Raw genomic sequence first — 13,302 nt, 5'->3', positions numbered from 1 at the left:
TAAGGATGTCCAACTGCAGCTTAGGTCTGCTCCCGCTGGCAAGTGGACATCCCCCGAGGGCTTCCAGGCTGCCAAAGGGATGTCTGATTGCCATCCTGGCCCAATCCCCCGGGAAGCATGCCTAAGCCAGCAAGTGGTCATCCCCGAGGGGTCCCAGACTGTGAAAGGGCACAGGTTGGGCTGAGGGACCCCCTACCCCCGAGTGCACAAATTTTTGTGCACCAGGCCTCTAGTATATTATAAGAACCCTGAAACACCAATCAGAAAAACTATGTGCACTACTCTGTACATAGCAACATAATTTGCAATAGCCAAGATCTGGAAACATCTCAAGTGCCCATCAGTAGATGAGTGGATAAAAAGCTGTGGTACATTTACAGAATAGAATACTGTGTGGCTGCAAAATAAAAAAGAAAGATCTCTTACCCTTTGCAATGGCATGGATGGACCTGGAGATTATTATGCTTGGCAAAATAAGCCAGTCTATAAAAGACAAATACCATATGATCTCACTTATATGTGGTATCTAATGAAGAAAATAAACTGATTAACCAAATAGATCTAGAGGCATGAATACATGAAATGGACTGGCAAATCTTATAAGGAAGTGGAGTGGGGGACTGGATAAAAGACGGTGAAGAGATTAGCCAAAGAACATATACATGCATAGCCAATGAATACAGGCAATAGTGTGGTGAAGGCCAGGGAGTAGGAAGGGCTATGTAGAAGTGGACAAAGGTGGAGGGGATGGGGGACATCTGTAATAGTGTCAACAATAAAAAGAAAAAGAGAAAATGATCAAATGATCTTTTACTAGCACTCAACTGTAACAACTAGTTTAACCTACTCATATGGATTGAATGATCCTCATGAACATTCCCAATAATAGTAACTTTTAAAGAAACTTTAAATAATGCACCATTTGTAAAAAATGACTTTTTCTTCCAAATTGGTCACATTTCATTGGACTGTTATATTCTGGTCTTTTAAAATAAGCTTGAAATCTCTATATTTCTATTCCTAGAATGTCTCAATTTTGTGGCTGAGAGAACACATAATGGGATATGTAGCCTTTCACCTCTAAGTTTTGCATTTAAATCCAGTATCCATTGTCAGTAACCAAGTATTATCACATCTCAGGACCATCCTAGAAATGCTACAAAAGATTTAGTAGCCTCAATTTAATTTCTGGTGAATATGCTGTTTTTGTTTTTGTTTTGTGTTTTGTTTTGTTTTTTTTACTTCAAACTAAAACCATGTCTAGATGGAAATCTCAGCTGGATCTACAACTGAAAAGGTCAAGAAATAAGCTACATTCTGAGTCTGAGCTGTGTGTAGAAGTTCTAGTTTGTTTGTGAAGCTTTTTCTGAGAACTCTAGAAAGAAACAATTAAGTAAAAAAATTTTGCTGATATATTACAATTATATAAAAGTTAAAAAATTTTATTAAGCTATGAAACTTTAAGAAAACCTATATTTTACCTATATTAAAAATATATGTGTGGCTTCTGGTTCTGGCCATGATGAAACAGCTGCTATTATCTTTTTATAGAAACGCCGTTTTCCTATCATGAACAACTATAAACACTGGCAATGTATGTAAAGCAATTATTTCAGGCAGTAGACAGAAAACAACAGAAACAATCCTGAAGAAAAGAACAGCACACGAAGTAAACCTCACATTTACCTCGACTTTTCCTCAGAAACTGTTTTCCAAGTTGTGTAAGAGAAATAGAACTTAAACTGAGAGCAACTGTATTGCTGCATGAGGAAACAGATTGCTAAAGGGCATCAAGTTGGGGGAGTTAGGGTATAGCAAATAAGGGAGCCACAAAGTCTAAATCCCAAATTTCCACACAAAAACTTCCAACATATCCTTGGCTAACTGATAAGTTATGCATACACAAAGCAAGACTCTGGTAGACAGAGCAGAGCTGAACAGAGATTTCAGAAGTTGCAAACTGCTGTGGAGATACGAGAATTCCAGCCCAACCAGAGTAGAATTAGCCTTGATGACCAACCCAGGCATTGAGTTGAGACTTCAAAAAGGCCAGGCTCTTGGAGTCAAGTCGATATCTGAGAAGCAAGGACAAAGTTAAAATTGACCAACCCTAAAAGAAGCTTAAAACTAAGGCTTAAGGTGACTTAATTTCATACTGGAAAATAAAATAACATTTTTAGAAGATTACAACATATTTGAGAGCCTCAGCAATGGCTGGCATCCAGTACAGATTCATGAAGCATGTGAATAAGAAAGAGAAAAGTGATCGATATTCAAGAGATAAAGCAGTCTGTAGTCACAGACCTAGAGGGGAACTTGATGTCAATGTTAACAGAGGAAACTTCAAATACTATTACACGTTAAATTACATATTAAAGGAATTAGGGGAAAAGGTTAACACAATGGGCTAATAAATGAAATGATTAAACAGGGCATTAGATCCATTAAAAAATCAAAGAACACTTTTGAACTGTAAAATACAGTATCTGAAATTAAGAACTCATTTGATAGCTCTTTATTTTCAACAAAAGTATCACTGCAATTCAATGGGGGAAGTTAAGTACTTTAAATGAATGAAGCTATAGAAATATATATACACACACACTAGGGGCCCGGTGCATGACATTCATGCACTGGGGGGAGGGAGGGCAGTCCCTTAGCCTGGCCTGCACCCTTTCGCAGTCCGGGAGCTCTCAGGGATGTCTGACTGACGGGGAGCAGGCCTAAGCTGGCAGTTGGACATCCTTAGCACTGCCTCAGAGGCAGGAGAGGCTCCCACCATGGCGGCTGCTCTTGTCAGCCATCAGTCTGGCTTCTGGCTGAGTACACTCCCCCTGTGGGAAAACACTGACCACCACGGGGCAGCTTCTGTATTGAGTGTCTGCCCCCTTGCAGTCAGTGTGCATCTTAGCGACCGGTTGTTCTGCCACTCAGTTGATTTGCACATTACCCTTTTATTATATAGGATATGACAAAAACATGACCCTTGACTCTTATTTTACTTCATAAACATAAATTACTTTGAAATAGATAAAAAACCTAAATGTGCAAGGTAGAACAATAAACTCCTGTAAGCAAACAAAAATATCTTCATACTTTGGAAAATGTAAAGATTTCACAATAAGATACAAAAGGCATTTACAATAAAAGGAAAGAAATGTAAATTTGAAAATACTAACATTTGAAATGTTGATTATTGAAGAAACCATTAAATTATAAATTTGAGGTATATACTGGTAGAATTATTTGCAGTACATATATCTGACAAAAACTTTTGTCCAAAATACACAAATAACTCTTAGCAAATAATTTCAAAAGCCAATTTTTTTTAACGGACAGAAGGTTGAACAAATACACATACATATAGTCAAAAGTAAAAAATATATGTCATATTTGAATGGTTAATGAGATTATTTCTTGACATCACTCATCCTCAAGAATAATGTAAATTAAAATACAAACTAAAACATACTTACAAATTGGGTCAACAAACAGACTGATGAGATCAAAGGTTTGCAATTACATAGAGCCAACAAAACTCTCATACAAAACTGATGTAAGTGATTTGTAAAGTGTTTAACTTATTTTCTGTAAGTTGACACAATAATTTCATTGCTAATTGTATATTTATAGAAAATAAGTATGTTTGTCCAATTTATGGACATTTTATTCAAAATAGGGTACTACTGAAAACAACCAGGCCAAAATTCAAAAACAGGAGAATAGATCAATTGTGATACACATTCATATAATGGAACACTTCTCAGATATATAAAAGGTTGAAAGATTGGCACACATAAGAGCATAGATTATGTTTATTGAAGTACTTAGTGATTTCACTTATATTAAAGATTTTAAAAAAAGAAACGACATTAATTCATGGAGATTGAAGCCATAAAATAATTATCTTTCTGGAAGGCAAAGAGAAGGGAGGCAACTGACACCGGGAATATTCTAGATAATTGAAATATTCTATATTTTGGTCTCAAGTGTAGTTACATGAGAATATGCATATTCAAGATTCATTAACTTTTATTTTTTTTAAATATAGTTTTACTGATTTCAGAGAGGAAGGAAGAGGGAGAGAGAGATAGAAACATCAATGATGACAGAGAACCATTGATCGGCTGCCTCCTGCATGCCCCCTACTGGGAATGGAGCCCGCAACCCAGTCATGTGCCCTTGACCAGAATCAAACCCAGGACCCTTCAGTCCGTAGGCAGATGCTCTATCCACTGAGAAAAACCAGCTAGGGCTCATTAACCTTTATATTTAAGATTTATAAATTTCAATGTGCGTCCATTATATTTCAGTTTTTAAAGTCTATTGGATGGTTTTAACAGTTGCTAAGAAATTGTAAACATTTTGATTTGTGAGTTTGAATGCAGATGAAGAAAACATTTCCAACTTAAGCACAGAGACAAAACAAAAAGAAGGTAAAACCAAGTTAAAGGCATGTGGGATACTGTCAGATGATCTTACGTATGATTATTGTGAGCCCTGGGAGGATAGTTGAGAGAGAATAGGACATAAGAGATACTCAAGGAAATTAATAGCTAAGAGTTTTATAGAACAGACTAAATACATTCATCCAAACTTTCAAAAATCACATGAACTTTAACAAGAAAACATTATTTCAAAAACAACTAACCTATACTATGGTCAAACTACTAAAAAGTCAAACATAAAGAGAAAATCTTAAGAATATCTTAAGCACAAGATTTTTAATAGACACTGAAAACCAAGACTAACATCTTTAAAATGATAAAGGGGGAAATACCTTGCTGACCTTGAATTCTATATTCATATAATATATATGATATATATATATGATAATAATATATATATCATATATATATGATAATAATTTTTTTAAAAAGCTGAATGTATCTGTCACCAACAGACTTTCACCAGAGGAAATACTAAAGAAAGTTCTTTCGCCTAAAAAGGTGACCTCATGAAACCGTGAAAGTGAAAGAATAACTTAACAGCATAGAATGAGTGTATGTGAAAATATGAGAGGAAACACCTTGAATTTAAATGCTTATGGGTTTGTAACATATAAAAACGAACAGTTATAGAGTAAAGGTGGGCATGGCTGAATAAATTAATCTCTTCTAAAGATTCTGCATCATTTAGGAAAAAGGTAAAAATAATAATGTATAGTAGATATTAATAAGTTAAGAATGTATGCTGTAATTTCAGTATAAGCAATAACAGAATAAAACTAAAATGAGTACTAAAATAACTAATAGCAGAGATAAAATTGATTAATGTGAAATATCTAATAACTAAGAGAAAGAAGTAATGGAGGTAAAAAGGCAGAAAAATACCATTGGCACAAATAGCACAAATGGTAGAGCTAAAACCATTACATCAAAAATTGCACAATTGCTTGCAAACATCTGTCATAGATGCAAAACATGACATATAGCCTTGTGTTAAGTATTCAAATGTCCAGTAGCTACAAAAAACCCCTTTAAAATTGAAGAAAAAATAAATTTTAAACTGTCATGTTCATTCTCATGTTTATTTGTCATGTTTAATTTCTTATGTAAGCATGTTGTGTTATTATGAATAATGAATAAGTGGAAATTCTGAGTGATACCATAAGATATATCATTTATAGGAAAGGATAAATACGATATAAATGTCTGTCCTTGTATTAAGAATATTTTGTATTTCTCAGCTTTTGATTTAACATTTTATCGCAGTTCAATGATTTCTGTAATTTGTGTGTATAAGTTTATATTTGTGCATCAAGATGTCACCACTGATTAAACAACATAAACCATGCTAATTCTTTTATCCCCAAAAGATAGTGCCTTCATGTGATATTGATATATATCAGGGCCCATGAATATAAACAATAATTTGTGAAATAAATCAATGTGTAGTTTCAGTCAATGGCCCTGTTAGAGTAAACCTATGAAACATACTTGAAAACCCATCCATAATCCTTCATTGTTCCATCAGTTCAGGTGTCTATCTCCTGGGACTTGATAACTCTATAGAGCTCTGTACATTTTTCTTGCTGATACTTTAATATTCTAGGATAGAACTCTTTTCAACCCATTTCAGAAATGCACATTCCCAAATTTTGATATTTACACTCATAAAATTATTGTTCTGTAATGGACAACACTTAATTATTAAATTGTGAATACAATTACCTTTTTCATCAGAAGAGAGCTATTAAGGGATTTAAAAGATTTTGCAAGCAAAATGCAAAAATAAATACAATAAGAGAAGCAGGATTTTGCAATGTTTAGAAGCAAATTTTTTCAAGTTTCTAAAATACAATCAGCTTGGTAAAATATGAACAGCTTCTAATCTGATAGCATATTACTTCTCATTGCCTCAGCAAAACTATTTTTGAATCTACAAAGCATTTGCCATATCCTATTCATGGGAAATCTATCGCAGTTCTGCAAAGCACTCAAATTTTGCAGAAAATTATAATGCTGAAAATGATCGCACAAGGCTCCATTTTAGCTTAGCCTAGTTCTCTTCTCAGATATCAAAATATGTTGCAGGTGTTTAATCCTGAAATGACTCCACAAAATTTGGTTCTCATTACCAATGAAGTAGCCATTCCCTTTTAAAAACAATTATTCTCATGTCAATCAAATAATTGTATTTTATGCACTCTTTATAGTTATATTAAAACATTTATGTTACCAATTATTTTAAAGCCAATATTTTTTATGTTTGCTGCTAATATTTTAATAGTAAAACATTCCATTATGAGTATATTCTAATTCTAAGTTATCTGCCTTGAGATTGAACTACACTGTCACAATTTTCTAGAGATAAAGTTGGGCAGGTATTTTAAGAGCAAGAAAAAAAATCTATTGAATAGGGTTAGAAATTGATGCATAAAAAGGTGAATGATGGGCTTGGGAAATAAGGCACACATTTTGTGCAAGTAACAGCTATTCTTGCTGGCATGGTTTTACATAAAATTTTGGAATTACCTTAGAAAGAAAAACATTTTTTCCCCCCAGTAACTATGTACTTCTGTCAAAACTTAAAACTTATTTTAAAGACATCATCTGTGGGCAGTTACTTTTAGAATACATTTTTTTCCTAAGGCAAATACAATTTTTAAGATATTACAAAGTATTTCTGCAAATACTGGACAAATAACTTTATAAAATTAGTAAATTGACATAGTGCATTGAGGAAAAATTAATAATTAGATATGGGCATGTTTGTAGTAATTCTTGCATATTTATTTCTTAAATTACTTAAGTTAAGAAACAATAAAATGCCAAATTTATTTAAGCTATGTTTTTTTCATAGTTTTGGAATTTCAAAAGTATTCACTGTGCTTATACTAATAAGATATATTCTCAACTAGTTAAGCAATATTTTAAATAAAATAATTCTGATACTGAAATTAGCTAAAACTCAGAGTTCAGATGATCGAGGTATTTTTGTATGTTATTTTTTAAAAGATAATATTAGCATAGTGTACTTCTAAAGAAGTTGGGCCTTACAGTTAGACAAATCTCCATTTAGTTCCTAGTTGTGCTAGTTTACACATATATGAGACTTGTGCTTTTTTGTAACAGTCATAAATCTTGGTTTTCTCAATATTAAAATGAGTTTGTTAATTTAGCAAGGAATTCATTACTCTCGATAAAAAACACAAACCATTATGCAATGAGCAAAAATAAAGGAAGTATGGTGGTGTTGAAATATTAAAATGTTATTTCATAATACGCAAGGATGAGTCAAGCAGTAGGACTCACGACTAGCTAGACACAAGAACTTAGAAACGCCTTATTGCATGAAGGGCATGCTCTGTTATATCTAGAACTGCATGGTCTCATGTCTTGATTCTCTCTCTAATTCTGCTCTTTATCTGTCCCCCCACCCCTTTTTCTGCTTCAGTAGGTTTATATTGCTTCAATTCTAGTATTAGTAACCTAGCACTATTAATAATCTGCAAAATTATCTTATACTTAGTGGTTTACTGTCAATGATATTGATAATGTAAATTTGAAACCATTTTATAAATATTATAGACTAAAACACAAATAGCTAATTTTATTAACCTTATTATGAACTAACTTCTAAATGTAATAGAAATTAAATACAAGTAAAAATAAAAGAAAACTAAAAACCTGTAATAGCACATTTGACTTGGATATTTTAATATGAACTCATGATATTTATAAAGTACAGTTTATATTTCTGACTACTGAAAAATTTGACACACTGATGAGTCTAATTATTGCTCAGAACTTGAGTCCTAAATACATTTTATTAACAACAAATCAGAGCTCCTTGGAAAAGTGATTGTTTCCAGGTCTGGAGCAAAAATATTCCAAGATGAGCTTACAGTATTATATAGTGCCTGAGACCAAGATAAATGAAGGCATTTCAAAGGAACATGAGAGAGAGCTCCCCATAGTTAACCATGTAACAGTTAAAGAACAGAGAGAAAAAAAAGAAATGAAGGGAAGAAGAAAAGAAGAAAGGAAGGAATGAAGAGAGAAATGGAGATAAAAAAAGAAAGGAGGAGGAAGAAAGGAAAAGCCATGAACTTCTAATGAAAGTAAGAATAAATAAATAAGACAAACTCAAAGAAAACCAAATAAATTTTCTATCACCAGAGGAAATTACAGTACCAATTTCTTATCTTAAAAATGGTAATGAGAAAAAAAGAAGTCATTTACTATTTTTTTAAAAAAAGAAAATAAAATAAATCCAAAAATTATGTGGAAAATATTTTTTACTGAAGAATATCAGCTAATAATTTTTAAGTCAACATTTTTCAAATTCTTAATGAAATAATGATTCGAACAAAAGCTATCAATGGTTGTTAAAATTACTTATTGTTTTAAAATTAAATAATTCAAATTATCACTAAATTAGTAAGTTATAGAAATTATGTTTATTAGAACTTAATAAATGATTGATAAATTATGTAATGTTTTTATGACACAGTATTTTTTATTAATTGATGGATTCCTTTTTTTAAAAGAATAGTTTATTGATTTTTAGAGAGAGAGGAAAGGAGAGGGAGAGAAAGAGAGAGATAGAAAGGGAGATACATTGGTGTGAAAGTTCAACACTGATCTGCTGCTCCCTATAGGGGGTCGAACCAGCAACCAGGGCATGTGACCTTGGCCAGAATCAAACCAGAACCCTCTTGGTGCATGAGACCAAGCTCAACCAACTGAGTCCCACTGGCCAGGGTGTAAATGCCCACTCTTGAGTCTGTGAAAGTGGCCATTTCAGAACTGTATGTGGAGGTTTCACTCAACTGTGCTATGCTGGGAAGCTTGCTGCCTTTGGCTGGGCCTTTTCACATGTCTAGAGGCTCAGTTGTATCTTAGGGCTCATTCAGCTTTGCTTCACATGTCTCTCATTGCTTCAGGAATTTTGATTGTTATAACTTGTCAATTAGAAATTGGTTTAAACTTCTTTTCTGTCTTAACATTTTTTATATTCTTATTCCCTCAGCATCTCTGTTTCAGATTTATCAGAAGACTATCTGATTGAATCAGTACAATTGATGAATTGTTCTTTGGAACAGGACTGTTCGCCATCCATTCAGATGCACTTAAAATGGTTTCCCAAAATTCACACAAGAAGTCATTTTGATAGAAAGCACAGGTTTATAATTAAAAATTGTAAATTTTTTATTGATTCATAAACTATACAGTATAAGGTTATGTATGGAATAGCATATCGGGTAAATGGCCTCCACGGCTTTGCTGGCACATATGCACTCTTTTGATAAAATTTTCCATGACCGTTTTGCATAAATGTGGCTGAATTTCATTGATACAGCGCTCAGTTTCCTCCTTCAAGGCATGGGTGGTCGTGGGCTTGTTGGCATAAACCTTAGACTTCAAACCCCCTCCTCCCCCCCAAAAAAAAAGTCCAACGGCATTAAGATGCATGATCTGGGAGGCCAATTCTGATCACCAAAACGGGAAATTACACGACCAGGAAATGACTCATGCAGTAATTGAATTGTTTTTCGGGCTGTATGGCATGTGGCACCATCTTGTTGAAACCACATGTCATCCACATCCATATCTTGCAATTTAGGTACAAAAAACTGGATTATCATGTTGCGATAGCAAGCACCATTAACTGTTATTGCCTGAGCAGCCGCATTTTCAAAGAATGGTCCGATGATGCCTCCAGCCCAAATTCCGCACCAAACAGTGACAGTTGTGGATGCAGTTACCTGATATGCTATTCCATACATAACCCTATACTGTATACTTCATGAATCAATAAACAATTTACAATTTTTAATTATAAACCTGTGTTTTCTATCAAAATTACTTCTTGCGTGAATTTTGGGACACCCTTTTAGATTGGAGAGTGGGCATATGACCCATATTCCAAGTGGGAATACGATAGGTGTGGGTTGGAAAGATTATTTTAGACGAGATTGTGCACTGGAAATAGTGATCACATCTACAAAACATCTTGTCAACTCAAGCATTGTCCAGGCTATTAGCAAACTGATCAAGTTTTCAGCAATGATTCTAACTTGAAAAAGCAAAAGGATTGTAACTGCATGTGAATAAATTCAGTTGATATTTTATAACAAATGATAGGTACACCTTTATCTCATATTACATGCAAACATGATCAGCTTTCTGGAGGAAGATGCTGCCCTGAATACATTACTGTATTAGTTTTATAAGCAATGCCTCAGACCTTTATCAAGGTATAACTAAGTGTTCAGATAAAATAGCCAACTTACAATTACAGCAGTAATAAGACCTGCCCTGTTATCAGAGCCATGGATCTGTCATAGACAGCTCCTTGAAAATCTATGCAAAAGAAAGGAGAATAGATTTACATTCACATCTACCTTTCCACAGAAATGTGACCCAAAGGAACTTCATGCATTTTGAAGACAGTACCAAGGTACACTTGTGTTAGACCTACCTGCCACATAGAAGTATTTAATTCCATTTAGTTAAAATGTACAATTTTAGCATAAGAATGCTAAGTTTTGTGGGGAGATTTAAATAAAAGTTAATACCCTCATACAGCTATGTGTTTATAATTATAAGATACATATAAATTTATGAAAAGTGCTGTTAAAATATGATAAAGGGTTCATATGTGTGATAAACTGTCTGAAAGAGTAGTTCTGAGCAAGTGTTATTAAGGAACTTTTCCATGCACGGCATGCAGTGACCTTGACAAATGGGTAAGTTTTGTATAAAAGGAGAGGAAAAGGGAGGTACATGCAGAACGAAGGACTACCATAAAGTGTGGTACATTAAAGATTAAGTATCTAAAATCAATAGGCTGAGTTTAATCACTGGGCTGTACACCTGAAACTAATATAATATTGTATGTCAACTGCAATTTAAAAATAAAAAAAAATATTTTAAGAAAGGCAATAGGCTGAACCTGTTTATAATTTTACAGAAATATTTGGAGAAGTATAAGAAGAACATATCCTCCCCACCATGATTTTATGGGGGGTGTTGTTGGCCTTTGTGATATTAGGCCTGGAAAATTATGCTGAATAAATCTGGTAAATTTGAAAAAGATGTTTCATGTCTTTGCTAATCTACCTGAATATTTAATGACTCTGGCAAGATGCATGTGTCATTTCTGTGACTCAATATTATCCACTTTCATAAATATCATCCAAATACTGAAACGAACACAGACAAACCATGGACTATTTGCTGCTCCTTGACAATCATACAGAAAATGGTTTCACTGAATTATATATTCATTTTAATTGTAATTAAAGTCTGACAAAAACCTATTAAATAATATCTTTTTAATTAGAAGTACATTTTATACATGTCTCTTAAAGTACTAAGGTTACTTTTGACTATTTTTCCAAGGAATCTTCAAAACCCCTAAAAATGTTTTATGTTCATATTAAGTAGTAAAATGCATAATTTATAGTTAGAGCTAAAACATTGAAAAAAATAATTCTTACTTTTTTCTCCTGCCAGCTCTTTAAAACTTGAACATTTTAAGAACTATCCTCTACATTTTTATTTATTAAATGTAGTGATATATTTTTATAGGATGTAGTGAGGGCTAAATTAAATATTTGATAGATTTAAATATGTGAACCAGAGTAGGCAGTTACTACATAGGAGCTAGTGTAGTAATATAAATAATAACCTAACAATAAAGTGTACGCATGGAGAGCAATTTTTACACTATTAATACTATGCCACAGATAGTATCATGTAGTATCACTACACTGTAATCATTTCATTTTTTTATCCTCTCTTTAAACATTATTTCACCTTTATCCTTTATTCGCCACAATCATTTAGTTCTATTAATATTTTTTCTCGAAATATTTCTTCTCTCCAGCCAAATTATTATTCATCAACCAATATTCATTCAAAATTTAGAATCTGAGCATTTAAATGTCAATCTTTAAAAGATTCAATACACATCTAAGTTCTCTGTTGCAACTTGAAGATGTGAAGTGGCCTACAAGAATTCGAACAAATTGAAAAATGAATATAGGTTCAAAAATGATTTAAGATGTTAGCTTCTTTTATGAATTGGGGAATGAGATAAGTCACTACTGCTACCATGGTAAAGGGTTAAAGCTCATAAAAGCTGGAAAAAAATGTAATTTTTTTTAGCCATATTCCCTTGGACCAGCAGAGGTTATTACTAGAAATTTCTTTTTCATGGACCAAAGAAAGAAGACAGAAAATAGAAAGGACATGTCCTCCTACATTGTGCTAGTGTTCAGAGTTGGGAGAGAAATAGATATGCTGTTTATTAGTGATCAAGGTAATGTGCATGCCCAAGGTGATATTAACAAATATTCTTCTAAGGTTTGAAAACGCACAGTTTTTCTTACATGCCTGTGGTAATTCTCCTCTGACCTCCATCTTATCCCAATATTAATCTTTCCAGCAAAATTTCTATCTCTATACTATTTTATTAGATTGCTGTTCCTGAAATTCTAAGAAACTACTATTTTAAGTGAGTCTATCAAATTCTTCTTCTTTTATTCTTGGATCTGACAATACTTTCTTGAGATTAGTAGCCTAAAGAGTCTTATTATAGCAAAACCTGTTTTGAATATCTTTAGACCTTATCAGTAGTCCTTAAATTAGAAGACCCTCATGATCAATTAAACAAAGCTCTTCCTTCTATTTAAATTTTTGGTATTTTCTTGGAGATTTAGCATAGCGATTTCATTAAGGAAAGAGTCCATATTGCTTGGAACCTCTGTGCATTCGTTAACAAGGTTAATATTTCACAAAAGAAATTCCCTCTGTACTTCACTCCCCTTCTTAACTTTCTAGTTAATGA

The sequence above is a fragment of the Myotis davidii genome, unplaced genomic scaffold, assembly GCF_000327345.1.
Source record: "Myotis davidii unplaced genomic scaffold, ASM32734v1 scaffold269, whole genome shotgun sequence".
In the NCBI taxonomy this organism is placed as follows: Eukaryota; Metazoa; Chordata; class Mammalia; order Chiroptera; family Vespertilionidae; genus Myotis; species Myotis davidii.
The sequence above is the reverse complement of the archived record's forward strand: the minus strand, read 5'-3'. Positions refer to the sequence as shown.